The following is a 19,262-nucleotide window of genomic DNA, read 5'->3' as shown; positions in this document are numbered from 1 at the left end:
CTTTGTTGAGCTATCAATTGTGGCCAGGTCGCTTCTGAAAAATACCTATATGGCTCAGTAGGCCTTACCTGGTAAATTAAAAAAAAATAGTTTAGTTTATGAACTGATACATGATTGGAGTAATGGGCGGATGAATGCTGTACATAAAACCATGACTGAATGCATTAATTAATGCATTAATTAATGCATTCATTAATGCATTAATTAATGCATTCATTAATGCATTAATTAATGAATGAATCAATCAATCGTTGAATGATGCACACAAGCGTGGGCAGATGAATGGATCAATGATTTCATGCATGAATGCCGAACGCATCAACGCCTTCTAAATAGTGGGTGTCTCTAAGCAGACGTGTACCCATGGGCACCCATGCCGGACAGAGCACTGGTGAAGTCAATAACCATAACCACTCGACTCAGACCCTCATTCCACCTTCGCGCGTCACCAGAAACCCGTAAAGCCTTGGGGTGGTTAGCTGGTAGTTTCTCCAATATTGGAGCTGTGAGCCCACTGCTCTGTGGTCCGCACTGTTATTATCACCTAACGTGAAGCCACGTGGGAAAACAACTGAGCATTGAGTACAATCGCTGCCAGACTTCCCACATTGGTGGCAGCATGTACAGGGGACGTAACCAAGACTCCCATCATGTATCTGTTGCTGTATGTCAGGATGGCATCATCATGCTTGCGCATAGTTTACACAAAACCAAGTTGACAGCCACCAGCTCTCAAAAAAGAGGTTGCGAAATAACTAAGAATAGCGACTGCAGTTTTACGACCCAGCAGGCACTGGTCAATCCCAGTCACTCGCTGAATGGGACTCAGTCGCCTGCTTGCATGTTCAAGTTCAAGTTAATTTCTTTGGTATAACCCTGTGAGCCATTCGGCTCTTGAATCGGGTGCAACCGCAAAAAAAATATGAACAAGAAAACATCTTAAAGTGAATATGTGACTAAGTGCAAACAGACAAGAAAAGACAGCAAAATATTGCAGAAAAAACACCGTACACCAACGCTGTGTGCAAAAATCCTAGTGGGATGCAAGTCAAACAACAACAACAACCACAAGACAACTTAGATTAAGGCCATCAGTCTTAATCCGTACTACAACAAACAAACGTGGCCAAACCAGTAAACTTTTCGAAATCACCAAAATAAAGCAATGAAACAGTGATAATAGGAACTGTGACGGAATTTTCACAATAAACGACAAACAACATGTACTACCAAAACCCTGCAGCCATAGCTGGCTGCATGAGTCACTCCACAACAGCAGGAGCATCAGTCGGAGTCCCTTCGTCCGTGTAAGTTGAACGTCTTTCGCACCGCGCGTGGCCAGCTGCGCTAATCGGAGTTGCGAGGTCAAGACAACAAACTGAACACTAAAAGTACTTAGAAAGAAATTAGTTTTCAATCCCGATTAAAAAGTGCATAGCTCCGGTGGGCTTCCATATTAGATCGGACTTCGCTCATCGATTCCTTCACCAATGCTGAGGACTGGAACAGAATAGCTGTTCTATCTCATCCATAATGTGTTCAAGCGCTACCTTGCGGGTCAAGGCACGTTCTGCTTTTTCCCCACACTGCTCAACAACTGTGGAACGCCCTTCCCAGCGGCTCTTTTTCCTAAGCGATTATAACATTGCTCAATTGCAGCAACGTATCATCTGTTAACACCTCAAAGTCGTGCTGTTTGTTGCCGACTGCCAAACACTTCGGTGCTGTGCTCAGCAACCACGTTTTATATAGTGCACTTCGAAATAAAGTAGTTTTCGATCTAGATTTCAAGGTGCATAGCTCCGTTGGCTTCCTAATATTCCAGGATAGATTACGGTGATAGAATTACGTACTGTGTAGGCCAGAAAGTCCCGGTACTCCATCCCTTGACAAATGCGGTGCCCTTTTACGAGGGCAGCTCTGGCGCATAGGCAGTATCAGTGGAAGATAATGTGGAAGTGGTGCAAAGTGGTGATTAACGTCACCATCATTTATTATCCCAGCACTCAAAACGGCACCGCCCTGTATAACGGCACGCTCTCGCGAGTGGCAATGATAATGGAGCAATCATCACAGAGACTATTCAAATGTCCTTAATGCCTCCTGGATGCGTTAACAGTTCAAGTAGGATTCACGGTACCACTGAGGTTTCATATTAAAGTACTGCAGATCTTGACTTAAAGCTTTCGTGACGGCAGGACGTTTCGATCGCAACACAAGCAATCGTCATCAGGTGAAAACATATAGCGAGCGAGAAAGCTGCTGAAATTTATAAAAATATGGAAATATATATTTTCTGCCTCAGCAGCTCTCTCGCTTATATTTTCACCTGATGACGATTGCTTGTGTTGCGATCGAAACGTCGTGATATATTTTTTTCTATGTGGCTTTACCGAAAGACCCAAAGAATACAGTACTGTAAGTTTAACGCTTTAGGCTTTCACGGACCAATATTATCCATAATAGAGGGGAAGGTGATTGGGTTAGATAAAATATAAATATGTCGCTAAACCCGCCATCACCCGACACAGACAATTAGTAAGGTTCGCCGCGTAAACAAAACATGCCAATGAGTTACTAGGAGAGGAAACCCACAACATTTACAATTCGAGTAGGACGTTTCACCGGTAATTATACAGTGCTGTAATATAGCCTTTTTTATACGGCCGGTGACATTCAATGGGAAAATCGTCGCCAGGGTACATCGCCTTGTGTTGCTTCTCTTCCCGACCATTATTTTGTTCCCTTAAAACGCCAACAATTGACACTTCGTAATTTCGCACTGCTGTACTAAAGCACAGGACGTTGACTTATTGTGAGAAAGAACCTGTGAAAAGTACGTCTTCATTTAGTCGGCCTTTACAAGCGTAACGATCTTCTTGTCCTTTCCTGGACTGCAGCACGGCATTTTAAAGTTGAAATGCGCAAAGGCTGTAGAGTTAATGCACGCACGTCAGAAACCTTAACAGTGCTGGTAAAACAGTGATACATGCATCCACTTGATGCCACTGCTGCTATCAGTTCCTGACAATCGGTGGCTTCGGGTGTGGTAAAAGCGTGCTCCTTCTTTTCCGCCTATTTACGTGACTGTATTTCTTTTTGGAGGCTTCTGCCCGGCAAGGCTGGCTTGCTTCAAGCAATTTGGCGTGGAAATTGAAGCTCACTTATAACCGTTTCGCCATCTGTACTTTGTAGCTATTGAATTCGTAAATTAAAAATAAAATAAAAACTCCGTTCACTTGTCTAGTGCCCAGCAGCTGGCAAACTCCAATTAAATGGTTGTAACGTGATTCCCCAAGCAGCCTCATTAACCTTAACATCATAATCAACATATTACGGTATCTGTGTGACTTCTTACGGCAGGAAAGGCATTTAAAATGCATTAAAAACATAGGGAGAGAAATGAATGAAAATAACAACACGTTCCCGTCGTTTTTAGACGCAACTTTTTGTTTTAAATGTGATCCCTTGCCTATTAATTAAGCGTAGTTACCAATAGCACTTTGAATTACTAATAATACACACGAACATATCTGGGGTTACCCTACACCCCGTAAGATATTCCAAGTGCACACACATGCAACAAGATGGCTACATTTGTATTGTTATTATTTTGATTAAAATGCAATGGCTCCATCAAGCCGATAGGTCTAAAGAGGTAAAAGGATAAAAAGGGTTCTGATGCTATTAGTGGCTGGACTTGTGCCTTCAGCAGATGGTATAACCTGATCAAAGTCACTTTCTTACCCTCTCACATCCTCCATCATGCAGCCAACTGAATGTTTTTAAATCTTGCCTGCCGCATTGGATTACGCCTGAAAAGAGTTCTCTTATAGGAAAGCTGAACTTTAGTTTTGCTATAATTCTTTGGAAGATTCCCCCAGTTAACCTTTAAATCAGTGCTGCCACGTGCACTTGAAAGTAAGAGCATCTCAATGAAAACTATTTAAAATCCATTGAAATATATACATTTGTGTAAGAAAAATACCCCGACCTAAATATGCAAATTTGTCCGAATAATTACGAGTGATTTTATTTATTATTTATTTCTCTTTTCTCAACTCATGCATTGTCACATATGCCATCAGATGCCAGTCAATTAATTCCATATCATGGAACTAAATCTACAAGGTGCATTGCATTAAATTATTTATATGCGATATCTTTCATTTCACCTGCAACATTTCATTGACAGATGTTTTTGTGTTGTTGCTTTTGTCATTGGTCCCGTGCCCCCACACTCTGTTGTGGAGCATGGGAGGTGGGTTGGTGGGTGGGTGGGGGGTGGAATTGGAGGTCGAGGAGTTGGAGGTTCGGAGGCCCTGAAAAATATTACATGAGAAATTAAGCCTTGCTGCAATATATTAATTGCCCAGACGAAGCTTGGACAATTGTCATTGATGGATGCTCACGGTGCTATTAACTGATTATTCACCATCTATTATTTTAACAAGAGCAGAACATTGGGGGGGGGGGGGGGCGGGGGGAGGAATTGGTTTCTTATATTTCTCCCCCTTGCTTAATGACCGCCTTACAAGTACAGAGAATGATATCCTGAGCGGGAAGCGCGAAGACTTCTAGCACAGCAGGGGCGCAAGGATGGGGAGCTTTTAAACTAACGAGGCAGTCGGTCATCGGGTTGGCGAGAGGTCAAGGAGTACCCTGCAGGCCCCAGCAGGTGTCCTGAGTTCAGAGCTGGCCCTGCTCACAGCACTGTTTCATATTTTGATGTTAACAGTTGTCCTTTAGAGGCATCCAGCAGAATCATTGCTTGCGTATTTATTGATTAATTCGTTGCACAGCTTGCCGACTGAAATATTAATTTTGATGATTATAATATGTATTTTTTTAAATAATTTGGCAAAATCACAGTACGAAAACATGGTAAATTGAAAAAAGGAATGCGATTCATTAATTTTATTTTAACATGAAGGCTCAATTTAACACGTAGGCTTTCGCGACCAATATTATTCATAATATAGGTTTTTGGGTCAGATCGCGTTATTTATAAATGTGTCGTAACCCTCCACCACCCGACACGGCCAATCAATAAAAAAAAATGCGTCACGTTTTTGTGAAATAAATCTTCTTCGTCGTTCTTCTCGCAGGAATGTTTCTCGCTTGTTGGGTTATTTCTATTTTTCCCACTCTGAACTACCTCATTCTAGGCCGGTCTTTCAGTAATCTCCCTGATGCTGTCACGTTCATAACCTTTCTAGCAATGCATGTCGTCCTTTATTATAATATGCCCTCGCCATATGAGTCGACTTGCATTCTGCTTGTCTGAAGAGATGAGGCAAACTCTTGCCCCTTTCCTAACTTCTTCACGTCTCAAACGATCTAGTTTTGTGATATATGAGAGCTAATATTTCAATACTGGTGTGGTGGCTTTATTTCTTGATTTTATCAAGGTCTGAAGGTTTCTAAAACATCTCAGTAGTCACGATAAAAGAGCGATACGGAAGCCAATGAACCATAATGAGAGAGTGATGAGAGAATTGGTGGATGCAGGATGGTTTTTAGGCCATAATAAAAGTGCAATTTCTAATTTAATACAATATATCAGAATTTAATTTAACCAATGTTGAAAAACTTGCATTCCAAAAATCAACACGCATGAAATGTCAATGTAGTTTAAACGACAATGCATGGTTTATCATGCTTATGCCGACATATGTGTGTTTTTGAATTGACAGACATTTTGCTCCATGTGCTGGGAGCTTATTCGGCAGCTTTCATCCCTTCCTTGTACCCCTAAAATGTAGAATTCTCTCCAATTGTCTCTTTCCGATAACCTTGTTGAGTTAAGAAATGGTATATTAGTTTAGTCGCCGTCTTCGCATTAATTCAATTCCTGAAGAATTCGACAAAAACGTGGAGCAAAATTTTTGACATCATGCTGATCAATGTGTGGATACAACCCGATCACACATAGGAAAGCTGCGTCGCAAAAAATCTGATAAGAAATTGAAAAAAACATACGTATACAAAATATGTCTCAACTTGGCCAAGTACTGCCAAGTTTATTATTATTATCTTGCTGCGGCATTTAATGCTGATACGGTAACTCTTAGGAGCAGCCCATGGTGACAACAGAAGTGATAGCTTCACTTTGTAGACACCAGCTTCATCCAACGGGTCATCAAATCCCTCTGCAAGATAATTAAAGTTTATGCCATTTCGATGTATAATTATGCATCGATTACTCACGATAAACGTGTGGAGCGCCACGTGTGAGAATGGACCCGTTTCGCTTCATGCATTTGATTTGTAATGGAGTTCACAGAATCCGTGCAGCCAATCGTGGTCACTACAATTCACCAATGTAAAAAAAGGACGTTTTTATCGAATCCCTGAATTGTGACAATGAAATTGCCAGATTGGGGGCAAAGTGGGGAGGGTGTCAGTGGGGAGGTGGGGGGGGGGGTAAATCGTTATACCTCTAATGTTAGAAACTACAAAACAACCCTCAAGCTTATTATTTTTAATTTGTAAAGTGTGAAAACGTCTCACCATTGTAGCTCACGTTCAAGACGACACAGTGGGTATACACAAAGCATGCAGTGGAATTGGGGGCTTCCATAGAAATGTCAATGGGGACACAAAATGTGCCATCACCGTCCCATTATCGTAATTTCATATGCCACATATTATGACTTTGTTGGACCTGCATTGTCGTTCCAAAGGCCACCCATTGTACCTCCGTGCCCCCCTTTAAAGGTTTCAAGGGTCTATTCTCATACAGCCTAGGACATGGAATGAGTGTGTCAATCCATCACGCTCCTTAATGCTTCTGCCTGGCTCTCTCAATGCTGTGGATACGTATGTCCTTGGAGCATGATTCAGCACACACGCTGTGAGATGCGACACATATTGTTCAGAAACACAACTCAGCAAAAATTAATATTAAATAACTAAACTAATTGTGTTATTCACTCTAATGTAGTCTAATTTTAAATGTAATCAACTATTTTGTGTACTTATGATGGCGTGAGCTACGTTCGTGTGTAATTATAGTTGGCACTTTATGTCACCATAATTACAGCGTTATGGACACAGATGGTTAGACAGATTGATGAATGGATGTGTGGACAGGCAACATATGGACAACTACCCACAGAAACGTGTGCAAACAAATCACTAATTTTTTAATAATCATCATCATTATCATCTCCTTTATTTCTCCAGGTGAATCGCCATGGATACGTCGAGTCTATCTTCATAATTTACTGTGAAAAAAGCTGAACAGTTCATCGGCTTCCTCCAGTAAAAATAATTATTCATATTCTGATCTGCGATAAATACTGTGACAGCCATACACAGTGTAGTACAAACCTAACGTATACAACTCAGATGGACCAAGAACAATTAAATCACGTAACGGGAGTCAAGTATATCTTATCGAGTATGAACAAATTAAAATAACATGCTGTCAAAAAACTAAAGGGCAAGTTAAATTAAAAAGTGATTAATATACTTTAAAAAAACAACGGCACTTGAGTTTTTCGAAACAAAGTTTACAGTTTATGATAGAAGACTGATTTTTATTGGAAGAGGCAAATGTTAACCGCGGTAAGAATGGCAGGTGTGGTCCAATGTACGTGCAGCGTGGCTAATGAATGAGCGCCTTTATTCCATGGGTGTCATATTTAAATGCTCAACCGGTCACAGTTTTTGTTGCGATTGCACTGTCGGGCACTGCTTTGTTTTACAATACTGGCGACGAGTCCTTTTTCTAAGTGATTTAACGGACTGTCTTGGAGTAATAGTAATAAACAATCACAATTATAATGGACAATCACCATTAACAATGAGTACATTTGGTGTTTGTACAATTCCTATCGCCGTGTGTGATCGTCAAAGCTATAATGACGGTGCTATATTTCACAGGATTGGTATAGTCTGCTAGCTGAAGGCGATGATGCTCAGTGGTTTTACCCAACGAGAATAATTTGCAGGCACATTTGCAAATTTGGCAACTGTGCACCGTGACGCAGGTACGTGTGGCCTATTCTTTCTTTGCTTTTTTTTTTCTTACGAATAATATCTAGGAGCATATGGCATGCGTACGTCAGTGATACATCGGCGGTATTAACCTGGGTGACTGTCAGTCTTGAACTGCGAACCTCTGCAACAAGCGGCAGAGGTCCTACCGCTGGGCCACGTCACCGACCGTGACGTCATGTGGCTTCTTTATTATTGGTCAATTATAAAGTTCAGTAATTGGAGAGCCTCGTTTAAAATGTAACCACACTGCAGCCAAAATGACCAATTCGAGTCTGCCTAATCGTCATAATTGCTTTACGAGCAAAATGTGAAATTTAATTAATTATTTCGTTCAATTATTTGTGTGTACTTTGGGTAATATTTAAATGGCACTTCCTGGGATATAAATCACCAGGATTTGTAGATGGAAAATGAGTTATTGATTCTAGGTATTTTTTCATATTTGAAAAAGCAGGGCACTCAATGATCAATAGGTGACAGAGATTCAAACATTTAAACCAGGATTAATCAGTCGAAGGGTTTTACCAGCCATTTTTCAGCTGGCTGATATTTATGTGAAACTGTATATCGTATATAAATATGCATATGGTAGATTTCTCGGCAAAAGGTTTATAAGGATATTATACAAGTTAATCCATTATAAAAATGCGTGCTTTGTTCATCAAACCAAACTCCTGTATAAGCACACCTAGAAACGTCAAAATATTGTTTTATGACGTTTATGATACTTTAGTAATTACCAGGGTGTTGTCATGGTGTGGTGGTTAGCACCCTGGACTTGCAATCCAGAGCTCACCGGTTCAGTTTCCAAGTATAGCAGTTGAAACAATGGTGCAAGTTTCTTAAATCTCCCTGGCCCTGTCTACCCAGCAATATAAACAGATACACCGCAGTTAGTCCACAAGCAGGTCCCATGTCACCTCTTCTAAGAAGTCTGGCTATCATGGAAAGAGTAGGCCAAACACTCTGTAACTCTTTTCCCGAAGAATAAACAACACCGCTTTCACGTGAAGCCACGGTGCAAGGTGGATGCTTTCTTGTTGTGGAACAAATATACTAAATTCATTAAAAAATACATACATGAAAGCAAATACTGTTTGCACTGTAATATATATATATAATTTGCCTGACAGCATACGATTGCTTGCCACTAACTTGTGACTCCACTTGCGTAGGTTTTCGCGGATTTTTCGTGCGGCTTTCTGATGTGTTTTCAGGCTGCACCGCTGCTGCCTTGCTCAGCGTGATGTCTGATGTTTGGCGGCACATCCCTGGGAGTGAAATGTCAGACATCGCTGCCAAACAAAAACATGGCACAACCCAAAAAACACATCGGAGCGTGCGTGACCTGTGTGGCCAGCGTAAATAAAACCATATTTTGAACGAAACACTTTTAAATATCAGAACGGATTAAACGATGTGCAACTAACATGTGCCTCCTACCTGAGAATATTACAAAAGAAAAGCAAAAGTGCATTTTCATTTTTTTTAAGTACCATATAATTCCAAATGAGTGGCATGCACACTGCGGGCACCTTGTGTGAACCCAGCAAAACAAGCAAGCATTCCAAAGAGATGAGGATTAATGTATAATACCAGTTGTTAAAATATGCCACAAGATGTGCACGCGTTTATCGATTGCCCTTTGATTAAGTTTACGTGGAAGGCTTGTCGTCAGCATGCAAAATTACTCCGTCGCCAAACATACATGTTCTTTAAGAACTGTACCATATTAGCGAAATAATGAGCACTGTCGTTTTCGAGCAGAGCATTTTGCTGCTGCTGCTGTTGCTGCTGTTGCTGCTGTTGCTGCTGTTGCTGCTGGCCTCAATGATAACTCCACAATGCGGAGGAGCTGAATGAGTCAAGGCAGGGGGTTTCCATGGTGCGAGCATCAACTGCGTCATTCCCTCAAGTTGAATGGCTTCTCTTCTCCTGACCATTCACATTGAAAGTGTGTGGCCTCACCTCGCCCAGACGCACACGACAAAATGGAAATGCATTACGGACAGGATGTTTTGCTTTGGCATCGCTTATACATGGCTCGTAATCTCAAGGTGCCAATTAACGAATCACAAATGTCAGTGTAATACGGAGAGGTCACCTGATTCAGCTCAAAGGCTGATATAAGTCATGAGTACAGCATCTAGATTAATTTTTACATGCAGTTTACAGCCCATTGTCAATCCACTACCGGATGAAGGCCTCTCCGTGCCGTTTTCAATCGTGGGGGTTGTTAGGTCATACTTCACACTGCAAGTGAGGGTGGGTTGATTCAAGTTGTGGACGGAATTGAACCCAGGTTGGCGAGTTCATAGCGCGGCGTACTCACCACTGCGCCGCCCGCTCCACTCATGCCGTATACGATACCGAGACATAAGGTAACGTCTCGCCAGTGCCACATTAATTTTTTAGGGGGGCCCAGGGCTATTATCGGGTTTTTTTTGGGTGGGGGTCGTCTTTGTTTTTTCAATCCCTTTCACCATCACCCATTCCCAATGCCAAACTTTCCATCGTTATTTACCTTTGGTTAATAGAAATACAAATTAAATATTATAGTGTCATTCATGCAAAACTGCATCTCACAACGCTCTACAGGACGACAACAACAACAAAATGAGATATATTGGCTCTCACAAAAAAAAACATAGCACATCCAAACCAAGGGCAACTCGACAAAAGGCCGTAGTCAACCAAATATATATATATTTTTTAAATGGGACTTGAATAGAGGAAGCTGCTAAAGATGAAGAATACAGAGTGGGAGTGCTGTCCACTCAGTGGGAGCCGCAGATACGAAGGCACCCCACCCACTATCTTCCGTTTCATTCTCAGCTGAGTGAGCAGCTCCACACTGGATGCATGAAGTGCCCTGGATGGGGATGTGTGTTTGTTTCAGTTCTAGTTTTTAAATTGGCTACACGAATTGCGATGAGAAGTCGCAGTTAAAATGAACAACACTTAAATATGTCCAATACACAAACGTAGTCGAGTCCGTTCCATATCTATATGTATGTTGAACTTCTTTCGCGCCGTACGCAGTCCTCCGTGTTCATCGGAGGTGCGGCAATATTTGTCTTTGGGTTCCGCCACAGTGGGAGGATTATTCCAAAGTTATTGTCATCAACCCTCCACCACCTGACAAGATTAAATGTTCACAAAGATCTTCTTCTATCGCACCGTACGTAGCCAACCGTGCCAATCGGAGGAAAGATGTCATTCATGTATTCGTTCAATTCTGAACAATAAAGCACTCGTGAATAAAGAATGTTCTTCACTGAATTTCGCAAAAACATATTACTTTTTCTCGTGGAGTGTATGGCATAACGAGATAAATAGAATATATATTATTATTGCATTGGTTGATTGCCTTTACTCATAGAGTAGGGTGGGCCTAAGCTTCTAATTTGCTTCAAGGCTCATGCTACACACTTAAAATATACAATCCCCTGTAATCAGTGAACCATGTAATTGACCTCTTGTTGAGTGTGATAAAAAAAAGCCGAAAGCAATTGCGTGAAGCCCACTACCGGTTCATGAGCAGCAGCAGCAGCAGTGAATACATTTCCATTGCTAGATGAAGACCTCCTCTCACTGATAGCATCCCTCGATGTCTTCCAATACCAGAAATACTAATGCCACGGACACGAATAAAATTGCGTCTAAATATCAGCTTGATGAATTACTGAGATTTAATTTTCATGGAAATGGCCGTTTTATCTTAAACAAGAGACTGACTGCATATCATGTAGAGATGGCACGTGCTGAAATTAATGTCACATGGTAGCACAATTCCACAAAATATCTGCCAATGTGTACTATTCTTTTTTTATGTGTCAGCTGTTAAGAGGCATCGACTCAATTGCAGGGTCTGGCAGGTGTGTCATCATGCCATCTGCTGCTTCTTTTAATGCTCTGCGTTCATCATCTTCTTCATCAACATCATCATCATCGAACACAATATTGGATGTAACATTAAATGCTAAGCGACATAGCCAAGTCTGCAATAACAAGACGAAGATCCCCTGTATAGCCTTCAACAGACTGTTAGCGAGCACCTGTGAAAACCGGCGTGGCAGACGAAGGGGTGGGTGGCCACCAAAAAAGCCCGACCGCCTTTGTCTCCCCAGTGCTGATGTTTACATACCGCACCAGGATCGACCAGTTCAAATATTTACCACTGTTATTGGTCGAGAGCAAGAGTCGAACTCAAGTGAGCAGGTTCATAGCGCAGTGCGCTAACGACTGCACTACCGCTACCCACATGTAAACACACACACACCATTCTGGAGCACACTATTTACGTGTACATTTACTGAAGTATTAACAAGGAAATAGACCCAGCGAGATGGAAAAAGAGCATTTTCTTAGGACTGTGAGATCGGTAGAGTTGGCAGCACAGCAGCAAATGCTGATTTCACATGTCTTACTTTTTTTCACACGACTTACAGAATTATCTGGCAGATATTCATCATCATCTGTTTACTACTGGATGAATGCCTCCCTATGCCGTTGCAATCACCCATAGGGAAAAACTATTGTAAAGCAACTTTATTTTCCCTTTATAAAAAGCCGAGTAAAACTAAAAAAAAGGTAAACAAAAAGGCCATCAAAACCTTACAGATGGATCAAGATAAACTAGTGGACACCACGTAATTTAAAGATATGTGCATGCATGTCTAGGTACATGTTCTGAAAATTGGAAAGCTTCAAAGTAGAAAAAGGTTATTTAATGGTGTACCTTCCCTGGGTAACGTTCACGAGTAGTGAATGTATGTGACTCGTCTTTTACCAGGATTCAAAAAAGTGCGAGTAAGAAAAAACTCTGCGTGGTTTATCGTGATTTATTGTCAGATTGATTTTCGCACTCTTGACAAAAGGACAAGAGAGTTTTCTCACTAAATCTGCAGCTGGGTCAGTTTTTTCGTCCTTGATTCTTGTCTGTGATCTCTTTTTTCCTTCCACACAACAATCGATATAAAAGTGACGGAACAATGTTAGTTGTGTGTTTTTTATGGCATTGATTTTTTTAAGAGAAATAAAAAAAAATAAGGGTCAGATAGTAATGTTCATATCTAATCATAAAGATATACCTTAGCGTTCTGTCAGTTTTAAAACATTCACTTGACCTTTGGGGGTCAACAAATTGATTTTTCTCATTGCATTTGATTGCAGCGTTATTTATTAGATTGCCGATTTGTTTATGGTTTTATTTGTTTACGCAATGAAAATGTACTCCGGTTAAATTCGTTTACCGAAGGTCACATTTAATGTCACAAAACTGCTGTTTGTCAGATTTTGGCTCAAAAAAAATTTGTTTGACATCAGGGAGCAGCAGTTGTAGTTTACAAAACTGTGGAGAGAAAAAAAAACTGTCATCGAAAATAAATCTTAGAGGTCATATTATTTCCATTACATTGTTCAGAGATGCTCTTTTATTCGACCTTGTCTGCAAAACAGTTTTTATTATAAAAAAATATATATGTCCTTAACGAAAATGTACACTTTGTACATGAGCAAAAAACTTGAGCATTTGGTAAAATGTTACACATAAGTTGCACAAGACAACAAACGGGCACTTCTCAACAATAGTTATGTCTCTGTGGTGGGGGGGGGAGGGAAGCGGTTATTTTCTCATTTTACACACATAAAGATTGGGTGCCACTGTGGTGGGATGTTAACTCTCTCGCCTGGCATGCAGGAGGTCGTGAGTTGGATCCTGACATCGACCCTGAGTTTGCACGTTCTCCCTGCGGTCGCCTGTATTTGGTTGTTTTAAGTGTCCACACGACAATCCACTTCGTCGAACGATCATTTGTGGCCAGGTGGCTTCTGACTTTAACGCTCAAACTGGATTTAACACAATATCTGCACAATGACACCCAGCCATGTTTGCACTATGTTACCCTATTTGCATTTTTGTAATTTTATATTGTATATTATAGCTATTGTATATTTTAGATTTTGTTTTATTCAATTTTTACATACTTTAGCTCCTTAGTATTAGTTAGTCTTGTACCTTTAGTATAGTTAGACTTGTAAACCACTTATTTAAGATATAAGATTCCTAAATGTTGAATGTATGCACCTTCCGGCCAAAGTAAATTCCTTGTCTGTGCAAACTTTCATGGCGAATAAAACCCTTTCTGATTCTGATTCTGTATAGCTCAGTGGGACTTACCTGGTAAAACATTAATTCTAGATTTGAAGCTTTCGTGACTGCAATGATTCATATTCTTAGGTTTTTTCGGTAAAGTCACGTAGGTAAAAAATTAAAATTAACAGCATTTGTTATGGAGGCTATGCGTAGTCACAAACCGCACCTCTCCATAACAAAGGCTCAGTCATTTGTTATGCAGTCTATTCTTAGTCTTAATCCTCACCTTACCATATAATTAAAAAATGTGCCGTCCCTGGCCCTTCCCCCCTCAACCATTATATATACGGAGTGGTATCTCTTGTAATCTCTCATTTACTTGATACAGCTGTCGGGCTGTGACGGTTCCACCAGTTGACGGAAGCTTGTGTTGCCTCCGAAACGTCGTGATTTTTTATTTTTATTTTACTTTTATTAATTTTAATTTTTTACCTACGTGACTTTACCGAAAAAACCTAAGAATATGGTAAAACATTGTTTAGTTTTAAATAGATTCGTTTATTTTGGTACAGATATATCAAAGTAAATGTTCTGTAAACCAACACTTTGAAGAGACGAAGTAAGACTGATTATATTACAGACGCAGCAGAACTAGCAGTGTGTGTATTTGTTTTGCATTGCCACATTACTTGTTCTCAACATGCGATAAAATATGACATTTGTTTTCATAACGAATATTGGTTTCGATTGTCGGTTAATAAATGCAACCTCAAAAATTAACACCGTAATTGCGTGGCTTGAATTCTGTGTATGATCGCCACCTACTGTTTCTTTTATAGAAGTGTGTTCCAATTCTGTTCTTGTCACAACCTTCGACATTTTTCTAATATTATTTTTTAAATATCATTTTAAAGCCACATGTTACATCGCTACATACATCCGCACTAACAAAATGGTATTTTCGATTTAAAGCGTTCGTGACTGCAGGGATTCATCTTCTTGGTAGAAGGTAAATAATAAAATAATAAAAATAAAACATAATAAAATACAATTCTCACGACGTTTCGGCCACAACGCAAGCAGCCGTCCTCAGGTGCAGAACATGGCTGTCGGAAAGACAGCGTCTGAATGAACACCACCAAGCTTAGCAGCGTATATTTAAGCTGTTCTTCACCTGAGGACGGCTGCTTGCATTGTGGCCGAAACGTCGTGAGAATTGTATTTTATTATGTTTTATTTGTATTATTTTAATATTTCCCTTCTACCTGACTTTACCGAAAGAACCAAGAAGATAATGTAATTTATTAAACATGTACGATACCACTTATGTTTGTGTAGCAGTAACCAGCAGCAGATAGTTTAGGAGATTTAGCAAATTATTTGCTTCACTGTTGATGCAGCTCCTATAATTGTAAGTGGTTACGTAGACGTTTAGGCTGACTCTGCCCTATGAGGGAAACCAATCAAAACTCTGGACCAAACAATTATAGGATCCAATAGAAAAATATTGTGTCAGGATTCGTCCAGTAAGGACCATAAAATATACTATACATGTACAAAATTGCACCTTCATTCATCTGAAGAATAAAACCTTACTGAATTGGAGACATTATTTAAATAAATATATAAATAGACAGCGACGTAACTGGCATCAGCGAGATGAGAACATAAGGGGAGAACCTCCTTACTTCTGACGAATGGGAAACCTTTACAGCCAATATAGGACATTGATATCGGTCTCTCAGACACAAATCGCCCTCATGTGTTAGATGAGGCCTCTGTAACATGCCTGGAATTACGAAGCATCCCAGCTCCACTGAGAGACACGCAGCGAGGAAGGATCACTGGTCACTTCACTCCTCACTGACATGTCATGCACATAGCATCAATCCCATCATCATCCCATGCATTGAAAATCATTGCAAACTTTTTAGCTTCCGAGACCTTTCTACCAATTTTGCACCTATTGACATGCAGTATTTATCTTAAATATGCTGCCAGTTTGTAATGCAATCATTACCCAGTGGAATAAATATTGAAGAAAACGGTAACAAATATATAACACACGTGTTGATGTAGTCTAATACACCTTTTTCCCAAACAAGTTAAAGGATTGTTCCAAGTTTCATATCAGACACAATGTCATAACAGGTTGGCTGCCATCATGTCACGATTCGCACACTGAACTTGCAATCCAGAGGTCATCGGTTCCATCTCCCAGTGTGACGATTGAAACACCAGGCAAGTGTATAATATCTCTTCATTTCTGTCCACAAGTGGATAAACCACAGTTAGTCAATCGGCAGGTGGTGCATAGTGTGATAAAGTGTAGCTACCCCCACCTGTCCCAAGATGTCCGGCTAGCGTGGAAGATTAGGCAAACTCATCTCTGGAGGGGCTCTCTAGATCTCCCTCGCTCGAATGGAGACTATTCCCAGCAGCAATGCCGTGAGCAAAACGAATTGCATCGCTGCAGCTTTGTCTTTACCTGCGATGTCATACGGTGAGTGCTACATTCGAAAGGTTGGCCCTGTGCTTTCGCCGAGCCCTAGCTGTCGGCTGGCCCCTAATGCAGAGATGCCTCGCGTAGGAACGCATTGGGGAAATCCGAGGGTGGCTTTCGCGTGCGAAGCCACAATGCAACGCGTCTTTCTGCTCCTCGACAAACTCCCTGGCATCCTTCTGCCAAGGCTTGGCAAGCACTGGCAATGTGCATTCCCCATTGTGCTGCGTCCATAATCTCACCAGCATCGTGAAATTGGCCATTCATTACGAATGAAATCAGTTTACACGTGTAACCCAATGGATTGGATCGTCCTGGAGTTTCAATTTGTATTTTTGTGAGTTTAAATTAGGGTTAACATAAGTGGTGAGTGATATCTAAACTGGTCTGGCACCCCTCCACCAATGTGCACTGACCAGCGTGGTCAAGTATGGCCAAATTGCCCACATCACCGATATGGCATGGCATGGAGAGGCCTTCATTAAGCAGTGGATTGACAAAGGGCTGTAAATTATATACAGTATGCAAATGTGCATGGATACATTGTTACTATGTTTTATGTTACATTTAAATAATGGCATTTAAATTTGTCTCCTAATTATTTGCTTCAACGTTGTGCAATGTACATGCATCTCAAAAACATTTCCAATGGCCCTGTAATCATATTTTTTTATTAAACTAAATGGTTTATGTGCTTCAGAATTACATCACAAAGCAACTTGAATCATTAAAAGCAGTGCGAGAAAAACATCTATTGATCACTCGTCACATTCTGAAATCCGGTCCTCTTTCAAATAGATCAAGACCCTTTCAGTGTTCCAACAAGTTTTGAAACGGCTGGAGTTTCATTTTTAATACTTTCGAAGCAAATAAGAGTAGGAATAATGAGGTCAATTTAATTGGTACAAACTGACATGAGTTTAGCTGTAAAGAGCAGCGTAAGCACTCATCGGAGGTTGTTAGAATTTCAGCAACTGCTGATGCCATGAGTTGCTACATTGGATTAACCAACATTAGCCTTTCTTATGAAGCACACGCAATGAGACGTTTCACAAAGTACAACGTTACCAAATGCACGTGAGAAAAAAACTCGAGATGACAAAGCAAACTAAATATTGTGCCAATCACAGGCTGCCCCTTTATCTGGAAAGGACGAACAGATCATTACGCTGATGCACATTAAACAAGTCAAACGAAGGTCCTTCAGGACTGAACATGTAAAGGCAACACGAGCGTTTTCTGCTTGCCTAAGCACAGTGCGTTATATATTAATATATTTTTACAAATATTTAAAATATCTCTGTCTCACCCACTGCTTATTCCTGCATACCACTTCTTACCTGTGGTGGTACTGGCCCAGAAATTATTTTGCACCCCCCCTCTCTCCCCAGTAGCCCCCACCCTCCCGCCACGCCCCCCTCCCCTGCACCCCCCCATCCCCTGCACAACCTCTTCCCTGCACCCCCTCCGCTGCACCCCCTCCGCTGCACCCCCCGCCTCCCCGCCATGCCCCACCCACCCCCAACCTTTCAATTTCTAAAACCCGAGCGAGACGGCAGAAGAGACCTCGGCAAGCGATGGAGATGCAGCAAGATGAGAGAGGTGTGAACAATAGATGAAGACGTAATGCGATGGGAGAAGAGAGATGTGGAACAGACACGAAATGTGGTCAAATGAGAGAGATGGACACAAGGGACGGAGATGTTGTGGGACGACAGGAGCGAGATGCCGATAGGTTGGAGATGATAATTGTTATTTTTATTGTAATTTTAATTGAGCTGTTTGTATTTATTGGGTCATATCTGGTACATCCATATTTTTGGTGAATCCAGGGGGGGGGGGGGGGGGGGTTCAGCTATATGAGGCCCTTACCCTTTTGCTAGGTTAACTGATGCCTCGTGCCACCACTGCTCATTACATCTCAACGTCTCTTGAAGCCTTGGTGTCCTGGCCAGACACTTGCAAGTTCGGTTTAACCTTTTTTTAAATACTAAAAAAAACATTCGAAGCAGCTCTTCAATGCTTTTCCGGGTCGTATCGGCGTATTGTTTGGCAGAATGCCCAACGTTTCTCTCCACGTGCTGGAAGCTTCTCCGGAAATGGAATTGTTCCTAAAGCAGCTGGCAGCTTGCTCGTGGTAAAAACCAACAAAACACACTGCAGAGCTATACAGGCACAACATAAAAAAAAACGCACGATAGTACAATTTTTATATGTATTTTACTGCAATTAATTTGTTGATTTGAATTTTTTTTATTACAGAATTTACTCATTATAATTTAGCATTGGCAAATTAGCGTGCATCACACTGTTTGGAACGACATGTGCATTTTCCTAATCATATTATTTTTTTAAAGCAGCTGCAGCTTTAACTGCAATTTTAAAATAGAATTCCTAAAGTAATTTTTGAACTCATTGCATGCCTGACACACGCCACTGCAACGTGATAGTATTTTTGTCTCCTCTCTCTCACCCTTCTTTTTATTTAGCAGTCGTCAGATTGACACAGTTTCACACAGGGTGACGTGCCGAGACTCATCTTCACCTTCCAACGGGTCTGTATTCATAAAGGGACCTTCATGCGTCTGATGGTGCACGGTGCTAATAGGCGGGCGCGCGGAAGGAGCGGTTTGACTTTGCCCTGCGTCTCCCTGC

The sequence above is a fragment of the Lethenteron reissneri genome, chromosome 19 (assembly GCF_015708825.2).
Source record: "Lethenteron reissneri isolate LAM-NWPU_2019-01 chromosome 19, ASM1570882v1, whole genome shotgun sequence".
Taxonomy (NCBI): Eukaryota; Metazoa; Chordata; class Hyperoartia; order Petromyzontiformes; family Petromyzontidae; genus Lethenteron; species Lethenteron reissneri.
Note: the sequence above shows the minus strand (reverse complement) of the source record.